The 24,198-nt window shown below is 33.1% G+C and overlaps 1 protein-coding gene across 9 annotated transcripts in view; it reads right to left on the bottom strand.

Annotated features, from left to right (window-relative positions):
• bsk (mitogen-activated protein kinase dJNK) overlaps positions 1 to 24,198 on the bottom strand; it is a 192,706-nt gene that overhangs the window by 17,601 nt on the left and 150,907 nt on the right. For 4 of the 9 annotated variants that reach the window (XM_088260369.1, XM_088260367.1, XM_088260368.1 and 1 more), the window contains 2 exons: positions 13,508 to 13,597; positions 2,095 to 2,292 (listed from right to left, as the gene is read on the bottom strand). The gene's annotated coding sequence lies outside the window, so the exon portion shown is untranslated. Of the gene's footprint in view, positions 1 to 2,094; positions 2,293 to 13,507; positions 13,598 to 24,198 lie in introns of those variants that run through there. The other 5 variants (XM_088260371.1, XM_088260372.1, XM_088260366.1 and 2 more) reach the window with 3 other exon arrangements.

Below are 24,198 nucleotides of genomic sequence, written 5' to 3'. Positions count from 1 at the left end.
ACGTTCATGCATCTCCTCATACATACCCGCCGATTATTACGACTCCTAACCTGACCACTTTCAAGTATTTGGCATACCTGATTGTGCCATGTTTTTCTCGGTCTTCCTCTGCTCCTTTTTCCAATTACATTAGTCTCATAAATTTGTTTTACCGTTCTTTCCTCGCTCATTCGTTCTACATGTCCAAACCATCTCAACACACCTATCTTAATTTTATCAATAATGCTTATCTCAGCTTTGCATTCCTTCCTTATTTCAGTTTTCGAACATCTATCATACACCGTTTTGTCGCACATTCTTCTGAGAGATCGCATTTCGACTGCATTCAGTCTACTTTCATCCTTCTTTTGCATCCTTATTTATTCATTTGGCATTCATTTTTGTGGAATTAATCAACTAACCAAAGAAAAAAATTTAATGAACACAGTGAATGGTGCACTGGATTCTGACTTCTGACCTGACCACTTTCTTCAGTCACTCGTTCCACATGCCCAAACCATCTCAACACATCTTTCTTAATTTTACTGATAATACATCGCTCACTCCTTTTTAACGACATATATCAAAAATTGTAAATATTCAGTTGTGCATATTTTCAGAATGCCCATACTATATCCCAGCAAAAGCGGCATATTTTTAACTTAATATTTACCCGCTACAGGGCAGAAAGTGTTGTTTTTGCATTTTGAAGAAAATATATTATTTAATTATTTTTTTAAATATACTTAATATTTTTCAAATAGAGAAAAAACCTTCAGGTTTTACCTAAAAAGATTTGTTGCACAATAAAAAGTTCAATAAGTGGCTTGATATTTATTTTTAATACATTGTATTATATTATTAAACTTTAAAAACGTTCTCCTGAAAAATCAAGTTTTTTGATTTATGACGTTCTTGAAAGGAGTGAGCGATGTATGAACCATTTGATAAAAAATGTATGAATTATTTTTAGCTCTGGCCATTTTTCGAGTCTAAATCTACTAATTTTTGGATTGAAATCCAGCGAGTTTTTTTTTGGTCGACGATACAATTTATGACGTCTTGCATTGAAATAAACTAAATAATCAAGTAACTAACTAACCGTCACGCCGTTTCCTCTCAGGGGTAGGCAGAGAGAATTGAACGCCACACCACTCTGTCTTTGCAAACATTCTTCGCGCCTTCCACATTCATTCAACTCCTCCCGCATACCCCCCCGATTATTTCGACCGCTAAATAATTCAATTCTTTAAAATGTCAAATTTCAAATGATGGAGTCAGACTATGCCCTGTAGGCAGAAAGTGTTGTTTTTGCATTTTGAAGAAAAGGCATTGTTTAATTATTTTTTTAAATGTACTAAATATTTTTCAAATGGAGGAAAAAAAAAACAGGTTTATCTTAAAAGATCTGTTGCACAGTAAAAAGTTTAATCAGTGGCTTGATATTTATTTTTAATACATTTTATAATATTTTTAAACTTGATGATCTCCTGAAAAATTTTGTTTTTGATATATGACATTGTTGAAAGGAGTGAGCGACATACCTCAGCATTGCACCATTTCCTTACAATTTCTTTTTCTTGTAACCCTTATCCATTTAGTACATTTTTTAGTACATTTTAGTACATTTAGTACTTCGTACATAATCTGGGCATTCCGAAAACATGCACAACTGAAAATTTTCGATTTTTGATATTTGACGTTGTTGAAAGAAGTGAGCGATATACATGTTAATCGAAGAAAAAAAAATCTAAATTTTTTTTTTTTAATAAATTGTATCACCCACAAATAAAAAAATAATAATATGGGTAAGTCCCTCTCCAAGCAGAAGAGCTTAGTCTCTTGGAGACAAATTGGAGAGAACAGCGTAAATAATTTTAAGATTGTAAAATAGAAATGTCTGGAAATTGAATTAAATTATTAAAAAAACTCCTGTAACTATATTAAATAAATAATAAAAAAATAATGGTAAAATTGCATTTACAGTTTTTTTTTAAAGATCATCTCACTCTGACTCTGAAGTTATTGTTATGAGTTGTATTGAGGTGTACCCTTCTTTTCAGCAAAGCTGTCTTATTTAATTTCAAAATCAAACGATCAATTATAAAGACATACCTGATAACTTCTCACTCGCGAAAATGAGAAGTATCCGGAGAGACTTTGCGAGTCAGTGGAGTTAGTTTGTCTGTAACAGCATTTCCTCCAGCGACGGGTGCTGTCTCTTCCTCAGGACGGCCGGGCGCCAAAGTACGGTGCTAACGTCTCCGCTGGAGATGTATGACTTCAGAGCTGGTGTTGATTTGAGTTTTCTGTCTAGAAAAAGATGAAAAAAAAGATTATTCCAATTTGGTCAACAATCAACAAGTGCGAAAATGGTATAGCACAATATTATTTCTTCTTCCGACCCCTAACTGCACCAAAGTGATGCATAGACCACTACACCATAACGGCGATCGTTGCTTGTGTGAGTAGAATACATTTGATGCAATAGAGAAGACGTAAGTGAAAGAGCTTAAGGTGAAGGACGTTACTGCAATGTTGGAAAGGAAAAGGAGGAAGAATCGTAGGTGGGAGTAGGAGAATGGCAGCAAAGGATGGGGCACTCAGGGTTGCGTACCTACCCATTCTGAATTGAGTTTTAAAAAAAAATTAAGCATGATTGTCAATCAGGGGCAGTATGGTGTGTAAAATTATTACTTCATCAGTCTATGACAGGTCATAAGCCCCGTAAATACCCAGACGTGCATATTTCACCACAACAATTTGGGTATGTCCAAATACTTGCCCACAAATCTGGGTTTCTCCACTTGGGAGTTAATATTTACATTTTGACATCTCAACATAGATGAGGATGATATATGTATGAGTTCCAAAAAAATAGTATTGTAGTTGTCAATCATGGGCAGAATGTTGTATGTTACACGTGTATAAAATAATCACTTTACCTAGCCTATGACAGGTCGTAAGCCCTGTAAATACCCCGAATTCCATATTATTCTTCATCTATGTCGAAATGTCAATATAGCTGACATAATACGGCTGTCCAAACTTAAAACACAGTAAGGAACATTTTTTGTAGTACTTTTTTTTTGCATTTTTGGACTAAGTAGAATCTACTTAGTTCAAAAATGCAAAAAAAACGTACTACAAAAAAAATGTCCCTTACTGTTTTTTGAGTTTGGACAGCCGAATAGTCAAGGAAAACCTTTTTTCAACCCTTTAGTGAAAGGGTTGAAAAAATTACGAAAATTTCATATCAGCACTTGTTTTGTGGTTCTTATTGATCAGAAAAAAGAGGAAATATGTGAGGAATGACGCTACGTCAGCACGCAAGCAGACGGGAGGAATTTCTCCGAGCATGCCTTCGAGCGGCTCAAAGACGCGCATGGAATAGTTCAATACTTGGCAGTTCAGTCAGAAGCACGGCCCAGTAGTCGGCAAACTTACTAACGCTTATAGTCCATTATTTGATTCAACATCGGTTAAGCAAGATTCGTCAATATCCGATTCAAACCCCGCCCACTCCTTTCATCCTACGAGTATATAAGCTGATTCATTTATATGTGTATTCTAATGCATGTTTAACCTCGGCTCGTAACGCATGTCTGTGCTGAAACCTTAAGCGCGTGTTGGTCTTCGGGTCGACCAAAAATCGCATGTGTTAAACATTTTGTGTAGTTTTGAGTGTGTAAATAGTGCTATAGTGGTGAAGGGTGGTATTATTTGCATGCTGTGGTAGTGATTGTCCTGACGAAGAGATGGGTACGTCTCGAAACCGGTAGACATAAAAATCTCGGTGAGTGGTTATATACTAGTATTATCAACATTTTTGTAAAAAAAATAAGTTACTAACCTTCCCCTCCCGGTGATATGTATTTACTACAACTCGACTTTAAAAATGAGACTATCAATATAAAATACAATAAATACGGGCTCAGAATTTTTGTATTCCTACGTAATATAGCTACGTATTACATAAAAGTATTATAATATAAAGTTATTCATTCGGAGCGACGGAAATAAATAATTTGTGAAAAAATCAACGATAAAATCACCAATACACAAACGTTTCTGTGTGTGCGCGCGTAGCGTGCTTTGTGTACATATATGCACATGTCGCAACGTGTTGACTGCGTTAGTAGTGCGCAGATTGTCTTACGCGGCAGTCGTGTCGCTACGCCAGCTATTACGGTACTTGCGATGTATTTTTACCGCTTTTTTAGATACTTACCAGATCTAACATTACACAATTGTTGTACAATACCACCACTGACTGCCGAAGATTGTTTGCAAAGACAGATTGGCATGGCGTTCTATTCTCTCTGCCTACCCCTGCATGGGTTTCCACGCAGATGGTTAGTAATTGAAAGTACAAGTCTTGTTTTGTAAAATTCGCAATGTGAATGCTTTTATGTGACTGTTCTGTTAAATTCCCAAATAAAATTGAATGAGGAATATTCGCGCAAATTATAGTTGCCAGTCAAAAAATATGACACAAAATGAGATAAAAAAAAATTAGACAGCACTTAGAATGATTAAACGGGGTATTATCTTGGCAGTTTTCCCTAGGATGTTAAAGAAAAGTGTATTACTACAGACCGAACGTCTCGCACATCAGAGTGGCATATGAAAAGAAGCCGTGGGGAGAAAAACCAGATTATGGCGATATTTATAGCCGAGGAGGCAGACATTCAGGCAACATCAGAAGCGAATTATACTGTGGATTTTTTGTACAAAAAAAGTGAAGTTAAAAAAGACAAGCATCGACTAACACAGACTCGGCTACAGTTACAAGACATCGAGTGTTATTGTACATGGTGAACATGAAAAACAGGACCCTATTGCAAAAACTACGTTAAGGAATGCGTCCTGAATGCGTTGTAAAACAGCACTTTTGTGATTTTTTTAGAAGGGGAAATAAGTAACTGAATTTCGAAGAATGGTTTTATATATATTTGATTAATACATGTTTTAAAGAATGAAAAAATATATTTGTACTTACTAACAGATTTCTAAGCCTATTTCACGGGCGTCTTATTGCTACAGTCTTTATTTGTTTATTTAAACTTCATGTAAATAAAATAAATAAGTACATTAGCTAAATTATTGCTTAAAAGCAATATCTTCCAACCAAGCAAAAATAGACTAGTGATCAAAACGTTTGATACCATATACTTATAGCCGTTTGCAATCAGACTTCAATCGGCGGAAAAGGTCCACCTCGTAATTTTTGACAGAAAAATAAAATCCAAAAAAAAAATACTTATTTATTTTCCTTCTGGATGAATAAAAAAAAGAACGGCTTCAGATTCGGGATTCGGATTTACAAAAAAAAACTATAAGCTCAACTCTCCTAGTTCTTAGGTTATAGATAATATAGATCCTTCTGCCATGAACAACGTCACCTTGGCTACGGCTTCGAATCATAACTTGAATTGTACATTGAACATTTTACTTATCTATTGTACATTTTACTTATCCAAAGATAACTTGAAATGCATACATTTTACTAAATTTTAACGCCAACAAAAAAATTATACTTCAAAATTAATCGCGTTTTATTTTTCTCAAAAGCGCCCTGTTCTTTGCGGTCACCGTGTACTCGGGTATTATGTAGGCTAAGGAGATAATCTGATTATTATACGGGCGGGGTCTGATTATCGCGCCCGCAAAACCGACACTGAAAAATAACGTACACTTGACCCGAATAATACCCTACTTTACATGTAATCGGTAATATTTGATCCGTAGCCGGAAGATGAACACTCCCGACTTGGCAGAGTACTTTGAAAATGTGATCCAAACTTTGCTGGGTGTAGTTTTACGAGGTGAAAGCAAATCAGAAAAGTCAATTTGCTTCTACCTATGCAATTTTTAATAATCAATTATTTTTGCTTCGGCGGTGATTCGATAATCAATAATCGGAAGAAAATTAAGAGAGTGATATTGCAAGGAAGGGTCACATTTATAAGGCACATTTCGTTACACGAGAGAGAAGAAAGATATCAAAAAATATATAGAGAAAGAGAGCTATACATTCCGACGCCACGGGAGTGGACCAAAAGATAGAGACGTATACACAACAATACAAAGCGATAGAATAATATAGATAGATGTTGTAAATAAAAATAATTGGTCATATAATTGGTATGAGCTGCATAAAAAAAATTAAATCATGTTTTCAAGCTTTTCCCAGAATGTAAAAATAATCCGGGATTCGCATCTTGCATACAAATAAAAGGGACTCTGTTTAATAAAAGATTCCCTCGATCCAACGTAGATGGCTGATGTGAACACATATGTACTGTGTCATAAGATTGATCAATATGTCTAGGAATTCCAGAGATTTGAGTAACGTGGTTCTCCATCATGGGTAGAATAGTGAATGTTGCACGCGTGTAAAGTGATCACTTAACCAGCCTATGACACGTCATAATTCCTGTAAATACCCGGGCTTTCATATTCTTCATCTTCTTCATCTATCTTGAGATGTCAAAATGTAAGAATAAGAGTGTCACACATGCGAGCGTTGTAGATGTCACGTCAGACGCTATATATAAACAGTGAAGTACCATGCGTTGTAAAAGTAAAAATACAATAAATCGTTATGTTTTAACAAACTCACGTCACTACCACAGCAGTATTTACACACTCACAACTTCTATGCAGAAATGTTTGCATGTTGGCCCAGTGATTGTCCTGACAAAGTGACGGAAACGTCTCGAAACCGATAGAAAAAAATCTCGGTGAGTGGTTATATCGCTCACTCCTAAATACAATTCCGAAAATACAATCGTAATCAAATTTGTTTTTCAATCGACAACTCAACATAGATTAAGTATGTTTTTAACGTATCGCTCACTCGTTTCAAGAACGTCATATATCAAAAATCGTCAATTTTCAGGTGTGCGTGTTTTCGGAATGCCCAGAAAATGTACTATATCCCAGCAAAAGAGGCATATTTTTAACTTAATATTTACCCGCTACAGGGCAGAAAGTGTTGTTTTTGCATTTTGAAGAAAAGGTATTGTTTTTATTATTTTTTTAAATACACTAAATAGTTTTCAAATGGATAAAAAACCTTCAGATTTTACTTAAAAAGATCTGTTGCACAGTAAAAAGTTCAATAAGTGGCTTGATATCTATTTTTAATACATTGTATTTTATTTTTAAACTTTAAAAACGTTCTTTTTAATAGATTTATATTATCCACTGACACTTCGTGATGGAATTGCATTTTTAATTTATTATTAGATTAAAACCAATATTTTTAGCTTTTCCACTTTTTTATTTGACCAGCGACCGGGTTTCGTCGTTACCGACATCATCAGACTGGTGAGAGGCTTTACAAATTTGTATGTTATATATAAAAGAAGGCAGGAGTTGATAACCATGATTTGATATAATTTTATGAGAAATTAATTTAATTTTAGTGAATTTAAGTATTGTATGATATTTTAAATATTTTTTTATAAAGGTTTTTTGTATTGAAAGCACGATTTTATATAAAGTTAAAATAGATTTGTATTTTTTGTAAATGAATTTAAATTATGTAACGAGGTATCAGGAAATGCTGGTTGACGGCTCCTTCCACTAAGCTGTGGTTGTCCGGGGGGAGTCCGAAGTTCTCTGAAATGTAAATTTCCCGGCAGTCATTTCTTATCGACAAGACATTAAGGCATCTATTGTTTCTTTTCTAATGGGTAAAGTAAGGGAGAATGAATGTGTGTTACTTGATCATTTAATATGTCTTTATTATGACAATTTTTTAATCTATTTATTTCCAAAATTTCGAGCCTATCTAATTTTTTACCTTTACTACATTTGTGTAAGATTTTTACATTAAAATTTTTATCGAAATCATGATTTTGCAAACCACTTGATAGAGTCAAATCATGATTTCGATAAAAATTTTAATGTAAAAATCTTACACAAATGTAGTAAAGGTAAAAAATTAGATAGGCTCGAAATTTTGGAAATAAATAGATTAAAAAATTGTCATAATAAAGACATATTAAATGATCAAGTAACACACATTCATTCTCCCTTACTTTACCCATTAGAAAAGAAACAATAGATGCCTTAATGTCTTGTCGATAAGAAATGACTGCCGGGAAATTTACATTTCAGAGAACTTCGGACTCCCCCCGGACAACCACAGCTTAGTGGAAGGAGCCGTCAACCAGCATTTCCTGATACCTCGTTACATAATTTAAATTCATTTACAAAAAATACAAATCTATTTTAACTTTATATAAAATCGTGCTTTCAATACAAAAAACCTTTATAAAAAAATATTTAAAATATCATACAATACTTAAATTCACTAAAATTAAATTAATTTCTCATAAAATTATATCAAATCATGGTTATCAACTCCTGCCTTCTTTTATATATAACATACAAATTTGTAAAGCCTCTCACCAGTCTGATGATGTCGGTAACGACGAAACCCGGTCGCTGGTCAAATAAAAAAGTGGAAAAGCTAAAAATATTGGTTTTAATCTAATAATAAATTAAAAACGTTCTCCTGAATAATCAAGTTTTTTGATTTATGACGTTCTTGAAAGGAGTGAGCGATATGCTAACATTACTTACATTTTTATTTTAAAAAAAGGTAAAAAAGACTGATAGAATAAATCAAAGTTTGAATTTATTTCAATGGGTTTAATTCTAATGGACAAAGGAACGCAAAATTTTCTTTAGTAGCATTAAGGGGTTTTTACCATATCAGACGAAGAAAGCAAGGGAGATACTCAATCCTAATGTTACAAGTTACAGCCACTTTCAAATCGTAGGCATAAAATGGCCAAATAATGACCGAATACATTACCCAGTAAAAACGTTTCCCCCTCTGCCGACATTCTCTCGAAACCTACCCTTAAATTACATAAAACTTATTCGTAATTACAAGGGTAAACATTTCAGCCGAGATGCTTGTCTGCGAGAGAAAAGAAAAACGAAGAGCGTCCGTTAGACGAGACGGAATTTTTATTTATTTATTTATTTAAACTTCATGTACAGAAAATAAATAAGCGGGCTAATTGATAAAAAGCAATATCTTCCAACCAAGCAAAAACAGACTAGTGATATTAATCAAAACGTTTGATACCATATATAGCTGTTTGCAATCAGAGGGTAGATAGTACTTGGACAATAAAAAAAATATAAATTACAAATTGACATTTAAAAAAACGTAAATTACAAAAGATGATAATAAGGAGAGCAAAGGATAAAGGGAGTTTAGGGAAGGAGGCAGAGGAAAAAATAAGGGTTTTTAATATTATACATTAGAAAATAATCATGGTTTAGAAACCAGCATAGCTAATTTTATTTATCCGCCTTTTTAGTGTAGTAGTTAGCACATTTGACTACGATACTGGATGTCCCGGGTTCGATTTCCAGAAAAGTCAAAATATATGTGTTTTTCTGGTAATGTACTGTAATGGTCAGCACGCTCGGCTACCGTGCTGGAGGTCCCGGGTTCGAATCCCAGGGGGGTGAAATAAAATAATCAGTGATTTTTACACTCTAATATTTGTTCAATACTACTCTGGACTGGTACCAGAAGCGGATGGCTGATGACCTTTTCTTTATATGTTATCGATCAAGATAACAGTGCGTTTATATGATGCAGTACCCTATGCACCATCGGGTGGGGATGAAGGTTCGAAGAAGACAATATTAAAAATAAAATAAAAAAAACAAAGGAAGATATTCAGTATTATAGGTTTCTCAACTTCAGATGAAACATCTATCGTTTTTTTATACGAAGGATAGAAATACTTTCGAGGTAAAAGTGAAAAAATAACCCGAGAAAGCCAAAGGATAACAGAAGTATATATTTTTTCATCCAATAATCGTGCATTATTATTACTACATCTCCTTCGCACGATGTTCTTACAAAAAACAAACATCTTCCGGCACTGACTAGATAAATATGACGAAATAAGATACGGAGGATGATACTATAATATTGTTTTAGCTAAAAATAAGAAGGTACAGGAAAAAGGTTGCGAAGCGAATTCGCCAAACGGATACCGAAAGACTCCAAGTGGAAAAATAACGAAATGAATACAAGGCAGGAAAGGAAGGAAAGGAATTCCGCACCGCTTCGGAAAGAGTTTATTTCCTAAAATAAATTAAAACGATAAACGAAATAGGGGTCCGAAAAGCGGTCGACGCCATTTTTGTTAGAAGCCAAGGAATTCTAAAGGAATGGGTAAATGATCAAGAGTTAAACCTTAAATGCATGATTTTTATTTTTTTTATTAAAAAAATCCCTGACAACAATAACTAAATGTCAAGAAAGGACTCACAGCGCTATCTAGTTACAAAAGATTGACTTAATTCTAACACCTAAGTGTGTGATGAATATGCTACAGTGAGAATTATAACAATTCTAGACAGCTAAAGGATGTTTCAACTGATGTATAATCTAATTTATATTTGAAGCACTGACTTTATGATTTTCCATTTTATAATTGAAATGTAACTTTGTTTTAAAATCACTGTAAATATTTTATTATAACGTAATTATAATGTGTACCGGTGTCGAAGCGAACCGCTTATTCCCGCCGTATTAATCAGTCTTGATAAATAGCTTCGAAACCGGTAGACATTATAATTAAGATATATTAAAATATTTATAATGATTTTTAAAAAAATTCATTTTTATTAAATGATGTAAAATTGTACAATTGATAACGTACATGTTTAACCCTGAAGATGACAGCGTTCTTGTCGAAACCGGTTGGAGAAAAGTACCAATAAAAAAGTGGTTAAAAACAAATTTTTAGTTTAATTTTTTAAGGTTAGTTTTTTTTATTCGTATAAAAAAAAACTCACTCTGCAGGATACAAGCTTTTAATTAATATCTATCTCACTACTCGAGATATTAAGATTTAGCCCACAGATTATTATTATTAACCAGAATATATTGTAACAACACGTGGCTCTGAATTTCACGGAACACAGATTGAGAACCTCCGAAAAATTGGGAGCTCCCGTCAGTAATGTCAGTGTCACCTTTAATAATATGTATTTACAGCCCTGTCCTCGCGATCACGGGTGAACTGAACGAGAACATGAACGTCGATAAATCTGGGTCACATACCCATGGATAACCCATACATACGTTCATGTGTGTTTTCACTCAACCCCCATCAGGCCCGATTCATTACACGTCACTTGAACACGTTCGTTCAACCGGAAATCGGCGAAAACCAATATCAGTAATTTAACCAACCAAATGAGTTTTATTATTTATACGAGTAAGTATCGCATTTTAAATTTACAGGATATAAAACCACCCTTGGCTTTTTCGATCCCAAAATAATTTCCCCCAGATATATTCGTTTATTATATTTTTCAAAGATATCACATATACTATGATTTATAATGTTTTTGAAAAAAAATATTTAAAAAAAACACCTTTCGTCAAAGAATATATGAAAAATTATGGAGTTCCAACACTAAATTGCCCGGAAATAGTCCTGACCTGACCCTATTGAGAACTTATGGCATACAATGAGAATCTAAGTAAAACATTAATTAAAAATCGAAATAAATAAACTGAAGCCAATTTTTTTCAAATGAAAACTTTTAAAACGTTATTGAAAAAGAGTCAAGACTATATACAAAATGGGAGAATGCGAGGGAGCTGGCAGCCGACAGAAAAGCCTGGAGACAGTTTGTGGACTCCATATGCTCCACCTAGGGAGCGGATATGGTTAATATATATGATATACAAAATTTGGTGAATACATGCCAAAACGTACTGAAACAGTAATAATGAAAAAGGCCAACAATAAAGTACTAATTTTGTTGTTTTTTTTTTTATAATTGTTACCTATGTAATTTTATTTTTAATAAAAATGTGGTTTTTAAAATTATATGAGCATTTTAAATTTTTTTGCGAAAAAATGAAAAATCTACAAATTAACTTTAAAATTAAGAAAAAAAATGGTCACTTAATCATAACTTATCTTAAATTAGTGTTGTTTAATAATTTGGACTGAAAAACTATCGAGAAATCACAACAAAAAAAAAGTTATTTAAAAAAAAACTTATATTTTCAGTCTGGAAACATTTCACTGCTCGCTACTGTACATAAAAGGCAAGGTAAATAATATATGCAAATCCAATCTAAAAAAAAAACTATCAACAAAGAAATTACTCTTTTGACGAACTCCATAATGATTTTTTTTGCTTTGGTATCGACAGAGAGCCGGGAGTTTTTATTGGGTAGTATTAGTTATAAAAACTGGGGGTGTATTTTTTGCAGCGAGTGTTTTTAAATAGAATTTTCACTCATGAATTACATGAAATTATAGTCAAAATTTGGAAACAGATTACGTCACTTACGGGGCAGTATTGAAATACGATTTGAAAAATATTCAACGCCGACGTATTTGTAAATTGGGTTGTCATTGAAACATACAAATAAAAAAAAAAACATTTAGGTCTGTTATTTACTTAAAAGTGAAACACATTTTTGCAATTCAAATTGAGTGAGTAAATGTTTTTTTAACGACCTGTTTTTCCAATTCAGATTTTCCTGTAGAATAAACTAAGGAGGGATAATCGATAGCAACGCGACTTATTTTTATTTTTAACCCAGGTAACATTTTATGTATTTATTTTTGTTGTTGCTTAAAATGCCGTTTTTGTATTAAAAAATAAGTTTTTCTTTGAAATAAATATATATGGATTTCAAAAGAAGAGTTATTGAAAGGTTTAACAATATGTATTCTAAAAAAATCTAATTCCCATATCGTCCACATACAGGAGAAAATGACCAAGTGCACTTTTTTATTACAAAAACGTGATTATTGACTATTTGACATCTTACTAGCTTAATGTTTACCTGGAAAAACCCCAAAGCGATTTTAAACTTAGAAGTATAATATATTGGCTTGTTAAAAACGACTAGCTGCATTGATGACAAAAGTGTAAAAACGGTTAAATGGCCCTCCTGAACTTTTTACGTTTGTTAGTTGGTCACTTTCTCCTTTACGATTACGGTATATAATACATACATTCGTTAAAAATGTCTATCTTCTTACATAAAAAGGGAAGAACGACACATCGCTCACTCCTTTCAAGAACGTCATAAATCAAAAAACTTGATTTTTCAGGAGAACGTTTTTAAAGTTGGAAAATATAATACAATTTATTAAAAATAAATATCAAGACACTTATTGAAGTTTTTACTGTGCAACAGATCTTTTTAGGTAAAACCTGAAGGTTTTTTCTCCATTTAAAAAATAACTTGTTTATTTAAAAAAAAATGAAACAATACCTTTTCTTCAAAATGCAAAAACAACTCTTTCTGCCCTGTAGCGGGCAAATATTAAGTTAAAAATATACCTCTTTTGCTGGGATATAGTACATTTTCTTGGCATTCCGAAAACATGCACAACTGAAATTTGGCAATTTTTAATTTATGACGTTCTTGAAAGGAGTGTTGAGAGAAATCAAGTTGAGAAAAATTAAGAGGATTTTATAATATAAAATTTTGACTTACGAACCATAAAGGTGTACTCATCATTTTGTATCTATCTTCTTGACGAGTTTTCTCACTGCTGGTGTCCTGACCGGGCAGTGATCAACGCGCCTGAAACAAAGAAGAAGAAAACGTTTAGTTATAAAAATAAAAAAAAGAAGCCGAGGGAGACCGAGGAAAACTTGGAATGATGATCAGGTATGTCAAATACTTGACAGCTGCCGGGTCAGGAGTCGGTGAGTATGAGGAAATGCATGAATATGATAGAGGCGAAGAATGTTTGCTAGACAGAGTGGTGTGGCGTTCTATTCTCTCTGCCTACCCCTGCGGGGAATCAGTGTGATGCTAAGTTAATATACTTTGCAAACAATCTTCGCCTCTTCAACATTCATGTATCACTCCTCATACATACTCACTCTACCCTAATCCTGAGTGAAGAAGGACATCAAAACAAATTAATGAGGCGAATATATGTAGTTGGACTTAGGAGGAGAGGAAGTACGAAGAAAACTTGACATAGAGTATTTATACATTTGAGGTTTAATTTGTAGAACTACAATTTAATTAATATATTTAATGTTAAAATAAAACACTGATTTTTTGAGATTACTAAATTGCATTTTATTTTTATAAGAAACAAAAAAAATCACGAATGACATTCGTTTGAAAATGCCATAACTAGGCGAAACCATTGTCACAAAATTATTTTTTATGATTTTTTTAAACAATATAATACAACTTGGCAGACTAAAAAAATCAGTGTTTGATTTGAACAATTAGTATATAAATGATCAAGTGTATTGGTTAGTTGGTTTATAATATAGTCAGTTAGAAATAAAGCCGCTTTTTTTCTTTAATTTTGTAAACTGAAATTGAAATATGTAGTTACATATTAGTAGGTACAAAGTTTATCAGTCGAACCTTTTATTATTATTGTGTTTCAGTTCAAATTAGTCTGCGGTGGCGGGCGAGGGGTCCGCTTTCCATTTGCGCCAGTTTCCAGGATGTTTACCATTCACCGAACACACAAGGCGGGGGGTGGTTTGCGTAAAATTCAATTAATGCTCGCCGACCAGTCTCTCCGAGTACCTATGTACAACGTCACACATTATACAGGACTAATGTAATGTCTAGCAACCAGCATCAGTTACACGTCAGCCCCGATACTTCAGTTTAGTTTGCATAAAGGTATAGATAAACAAGCCACTAATTAACCATACTAAAGACGAACATCAGTACTTCTAGTCAGCACTACGAGCATGCTAAAGACGAACATTAGTGCTTCTAGTCACGTGTAACATTCACCAATACTACTCATGATTGACAACCACACTACTCAATTTTCGGAACCCCTAGGTATATTGATCAAACTCGGGACACAGTTTATGTGAGTTCACTGCCGAAATCTAAGTTGGAATAGGGAAAGCTTTTATTGAGCAAAGACTCTTTCTATTTGTATGTAAGGTCCGAATTGAATTGAATTGGTCTTGGATTGAATTCACATACTTGAGCCCCGCCCGAAAACATGATTTTCAATTTTCGTTGTCAAAAATCAATGACAGATGGTGTCAAAACACGCAATCGGAGGGCATGTGTGACTAGATGCATGGACGTGAAGGAAGCTAGGCTTGTATGTTAGGACAAAAGATTGTGGCGTTCCATCCTGTCTGCCTACCCCTGCAATGAAACGGCCGGATAGTAGTAGAGTAGTATTACCGAAAAAGTAACAAATATTAAACCAATAAATTAGGGACATATAAATCCATACGAGACGATTTCTCGTAAACAAAAATCGGTCGGTTTTCAGAACATATTCTTCAAATCCTTTACAAATTCACGTACTAAATTACAGTAAACCCCCCAGCTTAGGATTCCTAATATAACTGTTAGTTACAAGATAAATAATCCGTTAATTCAATACTGGCTACAGAGACACGGAGCGGAGCTTATACGACAAACGTATCAATATTTGAGTAGTATAAATCCTTGTTATTCATATATTACACTCGTAACAGCATAGTTGCCTATATCGGGCGATGAATACGTCCAATGAAGAGAATTTTGTCAATAAAGGGATGATTAAGGGCCTCGGGCTCAGAAGGTAGAAGGGTTTCTGAGTGATGGGGGTTGAATTGGTTTATCTGCATTAATCTTCTGCCCAAACTAAATTAAAGTAAACATTTAGAAAGCGATTAAAACTAAATAAAATATCATTGGCTGGAATACAAATTGAAGAGTGGTTCAAATAAAAGTTAAAATAACTCCTAATTGGGGATAATCCAGATTTGTGAACAAGTATTTAGATACACTCAAAATGTTGGAAATAAAAGTATTTATTTAACAGTAATACTACTATTATTACAACCACTATCACGGCGTTTCCCTGAAGGAGTAGGCAGAGAGGATGGGACGCCACTCCTAGCTTCTTTCACATCCATACCTTCGGTTAGTTTTTAATATAGACTTTTGACAGGATCAGATTTTACGTTCTGATTGATCTGGATATTCGCTCTCGTTATCCATTCACTCCATATGTCCATACCACGTTAAATAAATGTTGTCAATATGTTTGATTATTCCTGGTTCAGCGTCACATTCCTTTCTAATATCCTCATTAATCGATTTTACTCATATTTGTCTGAGAGATTGCATTTCGACGGCGTTCAATCAGTTTTTATCGAAATCTTTATCAAGCCACTTATTGAACGTTTTACTGTGCAACAGATCTTTTTAGGTAAAACCTGAAGATTTTTTCTCCATTTGAAAAATATTTAGTATAGTGAAAAAAATACCTTTTCTTCAAAATGCAAAAACAGCACTTTCTGCTCTATAGCGGGTAAACATGCCGCTTTTGCTGGAATATATTACATTTTCTGGGCATTCCGAAAATATGAACAACTGTGAATTGACGATTTTTGATATATGACGTTGTAGAAAGGAGTGAGCGACATGTGTTATCATTTTCAAATAAACATAACGAAGGTCGAGCGTCACGAATCAACTTAAGGTCGAGTGCTCATTAAACGAGTCGTAACTGTAACGTACGGTTGCCGTATTAGATTACTTTTCAATACAACATGTTCCTGCCGCAAGTTCGCGGACGAGCTTTCAACACGTGCAGGCTGTAAATTTGATTACCGTAAGTGAATACTAACTCTTTGAAATGGCAAATTAAACGAAAACTTTGAAGAAAAAAAAACCTTTCATAAGGTGGACTACCAGTGATTTTTCTACTATCAATATTAATATTATTTATTATATTAGACACTGGATTATTCACCCTACGGATGAGATGTCAATATTATATGTAGTTATCTCAATTATTGACAACCACACTACTCAAATTCTTGGAAGTTCTATACATCGTAGTCATACAGGAGAAAGTGACTAAGTGCATTTTTTACAAAAACGTGATCATTGACTATTTGATATCTTACTAGCTTAATATTGCCCTGAAAAAAATCCCAAAGGATTTTAAACTTAGAAGTATAATATATTGACTTGTTAAAAATGACTAACTGCATTGATGTTTGTTTTCTTGCCAAGCAAAAGTGACTTAAATGGCCCTCCTGAACATTTTACGTTTCGTTATTTGGTCACTTTCTCCTGTACGACTACGATATATATATACCAATTTTGAAACATTTGTCTTGAATCACTACAACTTCACTAGAGACATCTATTGGTGAGATGAAAATAAGCTTTTCAATTGAGCAGAAACTCTTTTATTAGTATTTTTTAGGTATTCTTTTTAGGTATCTCAACTTGATATGAAATATTTATCGTTCCTCTTTATTTTGTATAAAAGATGGAAGTCTGAGCATCACCGGATTTACTACCTGGCATTTGGCTGGCTTAAGTGATCACTTTATACACTTGTGTAATTACATTATTGCCAATAATTGTGGACTTCGATATATCCTTCTTCACATATATTTAGATGTCAACATAAGTATCTTTTCTAGGAAACTGTTTTCTTAATTATTCAATTTATAGTAAAAAAAAATACTACATTTTGAATGTGTCCAAATACTTGTTTATACAACCGGGTTTTTTCCTCATAGATATAGAAGTTATTTTTACATGTTTTAACTTCTCAACATAGATGTAAAAGAAAATTTAATTATTGGTATTTACAGGGTCTCCAATACATAAAAGCTTTCTAATTTCGATGGCTCTAGAGAACTCACATGTACCTACAGTGTCATCAGATTAAATAAATATGTGTAGGAGTTCCAAAAATTTAAGTAGTGTGATTGTCAATCATGGGTAGAATGGTAAATGTTGCACGTGTGTAGTGATTACGCACTTAACCAGCCTATGAGAGGTCATAAGCCCTGTAAATACCCAGACTTCCATATTCTTCTTCATATATGTTGAGAAGTCAAGTCACCTGAAGTCACCTGTCTTTAATGGCATACGATAAAGCAGTCTGCAGGCACTTTTGCGCATATTAGAGACACTGAATACCAAATGGTTTATTCCGATATCGCTCTAACGAGCGATTGAGGCGAACCCCTCCGTTCTACCTACATTACGGGGCGATATCGGCTCTACGATAGTTGCAAACGTTAAAGCCCCGGCATCAGAATAAGACAACCATTAGACCGCATTAGCGAGTACACTGCAGCTTTTTTATCGCCCGTTTAACTTTAACCGCAGAGTTATGCTGTAGAAATAATCACTGTTTTCCGCAGGTAGATGATTAAACGTGCAACGAGTAATCCGAGCCTTCGTTTACTACTGTTTTCACTAATGTATAGAGTATAAACTTCTATATATGGGTAATGTGCAAGAGAGTGCATTCTTAAACACATTTCTAGAGACTAATGGTCCGATGTATGAATGAACGAACATTATAGGCGAAGTAAACGTACGTCAAGGATTAATGCAGCTTTTACGATAAAATTCCATCACAACAATATTTTTTTTTTCATATCATTTTTGGTGTGTCCAAACCCTTGTGCACAAACCTGGGTTTTTCTCTTCGGAGTTATTTTAACATTTTGACATCTCAACATAGATGAAGAAGAATATGGATGTCTGGGTATTTACAAGGCTTCCGTCCAGTCACAGGTTGATTTAAGTAATCGCTTTATACATATGTCACATTCACCATTCTGGCCTTGATTTTAATGGTAAAGGTGATGTTAAATCACTTTAAACACATTTTAAGTAATCATTTTATACAAGTGTGTGAGAGGTCGTAAGCCTTGTAAATACCCAAACTAACTTATTCTATGTTGAAAAGTCAAGATATAAAAATAACTCCTAAGTGGAGAGATCCAAATTTGTTAACACAGATTTGCACACACCCAAAATGTTGTCAATAAAATAACTGGTGACGTCATAAGCAGCATAAAAATGTAAAATCACGTATGGTCGATTTGTGTAAACCTTTTATTCAGCAGATATCTTTATTTAAATGTATACGAGATCCTTATAGAATTATTTTACAAACTGGGAGACGACCGAAAACATGATTCGACCAGATATTTTATTAATGCGCCCAAATTCTTAATCGCAAATATTAAACAAACATAAGAATGAAAAATCGCTAATATATATTTATATTGATTCTCCGAGGAATCGAGCCCGGGACCTCCAGGACGGCAGACTAAAGCGTTAACCACTACACCATGTAGGCGGAGACTAGTCCAATACAGATAATTTATCGCTCGGGAGAGTTTAATTTGACATTGCAATAAATAATATTGTAATACTAAGTAGTTGCGAGATAGATAGATTACGTTCTCAGAATTTTGGCAAGGAGAACAAGAAGCAAAGGTAAACAAAGAAGATAATACAAAGATGAATGATTGGATAATTTAACCGTTTCAAAGCTGAGATTTTTTCTTATTTTATTTATTTTATTTTATTTTAATATATAATGTATGCTACTGTTTTCTTAGTCATTCAATTTATGGTAAGAAAAAATACTTCATTTTGAGTGTGTTCCAAATACTTTTTAAAAAATTCGGCTTTTCTCTTCATAGAAGCTATTTTTACATGTTTTGACTTCTTAACATACATGTAAAAGAAAATGGAAGATTTGGTATTGACAGGGTCTCTGCTGCAAAAAAGCTTTCTAAATTCGATCTTAGATAGCTCTAGAGAACTCATATTATGAACCTACATTGTCATGAGATTAATAACATATGTAGGAGTTCCAGAAATTTGAGTAGTGTGATTGTCAATCATGGGTAGAATGGTGAAAGCCTATGAGAAAGTAAATACCCAGACTTCCATATTCTTCTTCATATATCGCTCACTCCTTTCAAGGACGTCATATCGCTCACTCCTTTCAAGAACGTCATGCCACTTATTGAACATTTTACTGTGCAACAAATCTTTTTAGGTAAAAGCTGAAGGTTTTTTCTCCATTTGAAAAATATTTAGTATATTTAAAAAAATAATTAAACAATACCTTTCTTCAAAATGCAAAAACAACATTTTCTGCCCTATAGCGGGTAAATATTAAGTTAAAAATATGCCGCTTTTGTTGGGATATAGTACATTTTCTGAGCATTCCGAAAACATGCACAACTGAAAATTGGCGATTTTTTATTTATGACGTTCTTGAAAGGAGTGAGCGATATATAATACGTCCTATTATTATTATTTTAATATGTAATGTATGCTAATATTGCTGAAAACTTTTTTGCGAAAATGGTATTTCTTCTTGTAACCCTTATCCGCACCTAATTGTGCATAGGACAATACATTGTATGGACGCATCTAGATCAGTATTCCGCAAACGTTTCTGTTCAAGGTACACCTGCCAAATTAAGATTGATTTCAGAGTTACACCAAAGATGAAAAAACAAAGTTTATTTAATATTGATTAATTATCAAAATACAATATCCTAACAAAGTTTGTATAATATCTTCACAATACTAGACTTTTCCGCGGCATACCAACTAATCACCACGGTACACCAGTGTGCCGCGGCACTCACTTTACGGAACAATGATCTAGATCTAGATCGTTACTTTCATGAAGGCGAGGTGATCACTATTGCACCTCAGGGACCAGTCCAGGGTAATATTAAATAAATATAAATGTTAAATCATTAATATTAATTTTTACCCCTCGCTAGGAATATGATGGTAAAATTGCTGAATACTTATTTTTTTTCGAAAAGGGTCATTTTTATTAGGTGTGTAGAAAATCAACAACATTTTTCGAAAATACTAGCCGATTTTAGTATTTCTTTCTGGTATTGGTGGAGAACATATAAACTACTCAATTAAAATAAAATTTTGTAACAAACATACTTATTTATGTTTTAATGACATATGTAATTAGAGATTTTTTTGTTGTTGAAAAGTTTCATTCATAAGAATGAATCAATAAGACGAAAAATATTTTTATATTTTTCACTAAAAATTTGTTAATTTTGTTTATTTGTAATTAACCTCCCAGCTACACCGCCAAAATATACTGGCGTAACCGCCGCTATATAGACTGGCCAAGCTTTTGGCAAAGTACACCATATTTAAAAACAATAAAAAAATGTACTAAAAAAGAACTCCACCGACAAGACACACAAGGTGACTTGGTGGGTCAAAAAATGCTCTAAATATGTATAAATTGTGATTTAAATAAATGTATATGTATAATAATAAAAAATACATTGATATATTGATTCTCAGCACTCTAACGGTTAATAAAGATGGCGTCACTTCGTAAAATGAATTTTTAAAAGAAAGTCGTGATTTTTTCACGGAGGATATACGTATACAGCATTGGATAAACTATGAAGACTGGTGATCGAATAAAATCATCTCTTCATAAAAAAAAAATAAACCATAAAACCTTTTCCTTTTTCGGGTTTTTTTCGATACCCTTATTGAAAAATAAATATCAATTTTTAAAATTTCCGAGAAAAATTCGACCAACAGATGTCGAACACTTTTATGTTTGCTCCGTTTGCAAAAAGGAAGCCGAATCAAATCGTAGAGTGATATAATATCCGTCGGGATATATGTCTTTTACACAGAAAAAAGTTTTTCAAAACCAATATCCCTCTATTCAATAACTAGATTCTAGAAATATGTCGAGTTTATCTACGAAAAAAGATCCAAAATAAGAATGATCCAGATTTAAATCCGGGAAGTTAAACTATTGTATTATCTTTTCATCAATTCATTCGGCGGTAATATCTATCCATCTTTTATAATTTATATTTCACTCGATAAATATTTATATTTCTTCTAATCTATTGTGACACGTGTTTCGATGCATTCCGCATCAATTTGTACACCGTATGTGAAGCCAACGTCATCATCTTTCAACGTCCCTAGGACACAGCTCTAAATTTTATACTTTGCTTTACATGCGCAATTCATCCAAATATGTATCACAATAGATTGTAAAGAACAAGTTGTATTCCCAAGTAAAATTTCAATTAAAAATATAAACTATTATTTATATTCAAAGCATTTACTTTGTGGTCAAACATTTTAATTGATATTAGTAATGTTAGTTCGGTGAGTGGTTATTTACTAACATTACTAATATCAATTAAAAATATAAACTTTTATCATTGTTTTTAAAAATAAAACAACTTTGTTTTAACCACTTTTTACTGGTACACTTTATCCAACCGGTTTCGACAAGAATCTTGTCATCATCGGGGTTTATGTACTAAATTCTAAAACATTGAAATACTCATAGTTAATTGCCCTTCCCTTACCAAAAACTTCCATGCACTCCGTACCACCATATGAAAATATGATTAAAAACTCTTAAATGTTGTTTTTATTGTGCATTGCGTAGCGAATACGTCAACTCCAAATGGCAACTTGTGAGCTACGAATGTAATCGCCCAAAAACAGTTTGAAACAGTGGTTAAAACAAAGTTGTTTTATTTTATAAAGTTTATAAAATTTCCTACAAAGTATATGCGAAAAACATTCAAGAAATATTATCATTGTACCTATTTTTTTAAAAATAATAATATACTATAAGTAAGGAGTAGGCTTTCTCGCCAGCGAAATGAACAATTGACGATATTTCGTATTTAAAAAAATTATATATGTATTGTACTTAAAAGTAATTCCTGATTCCACACTAGGTTGTATACCGTATATGGAAAAATTGAATGGAAACACACAATACGAAGAGACGGTAAGAGAAGAGAGGTTTGGTGTTTGCAGTGGAGCTTGTAGGATAATTAGAAAACATTTTTGCGACCAGATGGGACCGCAGACTGGGAATATTGCCCGCCATTGGAGATTACGAGGAATGTTATTTATGTAGGTACCATACATACGCTGATGTAAAGGCTAGTAGAGAAAAGTTTTCATTTCCGAACGCTGAATTATTTCATATTTTCAAACTGCGCTGTTTAAACTAGATCGAAATACACTCGGGACAATTTTTTATATCAACAATGTTTTGAACGACATTTCATAGTGGAATTGCATTTTATGTAATAAAACAACGACCAGTTGACTGGTCAAATGAAATTAAAATGAAAAAAAATGCAGTAGGCTTTTTATTACACATGCAAAGTTTTATCGTTCACTTTCATTAAATATAAATTATTTTCAGTTTATTGTCAAAATTGTATTGATAAAGACGAATTGTGGATCGAAGATCGCATCGTTTAGTTTATAAATCCGAGGATGAATTCCTAATCCGTTCAGCGATGTTAGCTCAAAAATGTATTTTAAAAAAATGTCTTTTTTCTGAACAAAATTACTTTTAATTTTATTTTATATACTTAAATCGCACATCATTTTTTTACAGCATGAAATAAAAACAGAAATTAACTTTTGTATTTCTTTAATTTAATTTTTTTCAAAATCTATTATGCAACGTGTTTCGATACATTCCACATCTATACGGTGTTGAAGAATGACCACAGCATCACAAAGAATTTGAGAAATAGTGGTATTTACCGAGTAAAAGTTGTAAAATGTATAGATATCACACAGTGACTGCCGAATCAATTCATAAAAATATTCCTAGATGTTGGAATATTTATGATTTTTTAATATAAATTTCTCGCTTTTACAATAAATATCCCATTTGAATTGCGTAAAATGAACGAAACAATGTGAATTTTTAATAAAAACGTTACCTTCAAATCTGCCTCGAGTTGTCCTTTCCAAATACAAGAGCTAGCTTCATTTTTGGAAATAATGTAAATAATACTTAATTTTATTTTTAAATATTTTAAGGTAATTTATGTACGAAAAATTCTTCGTCAAATTATTATCAATATCGTAGTCGTACAGGAGAAAGTGGCCAAGTAACAAAACGTAAAATGTTCAGGAGGGCCATTTAAGTCACTTTTGCTTGGCAAGAAAATAAACATCAATGCAGTTAAGTCATTTTTAACAAGTCAATATATTATACTTCCAAGTTAAAAATCCTTTTTGGATTTTTTCAGGGCAATATTAAGATAGTAAGATATCAAAGAGTCAATAATCACTTCCTTAGTCAATAATTTCGACTGTATGACTACGATATGATAATTGAATCGTGTAAAATGTACATTATTTTAAAAACTGAAGGCTGGATTTTGTTGCCCAGTTCGCGGTGACATTCGCTCTGAGATGTCGCTCACACAGAACGGCCCCACCGACATGCGACAGTCGAGTTGGCACCAAGCGCCATGAAGTGGATGCACTCTGGCAACAATGGTAATACGTAGTTGTGGACTTAACAAATGTTTGAGCTTTTAGACAAAGGAAATTAA

Source organism: Brachycentrus maculatus, unplaced genomic scaffold (assembly GCF_059751285.1).
Source record: "Brachycentrus maculatus isolate JH-2025_06_01 unplaced genomic scaffold, ASM5975128v1 h1tg000134l, whole genome shotgun sequence".
Lineage (NCBI taxonomy): Eukaryota > Metazoa > Arthropoda > Insecta > Trichoptera > Brachycentridae > Brachycentrus > Brachycentrus maculatus.
This window is presented reverse-complemented; position numbering and strand designations above follow the sequence as displayed.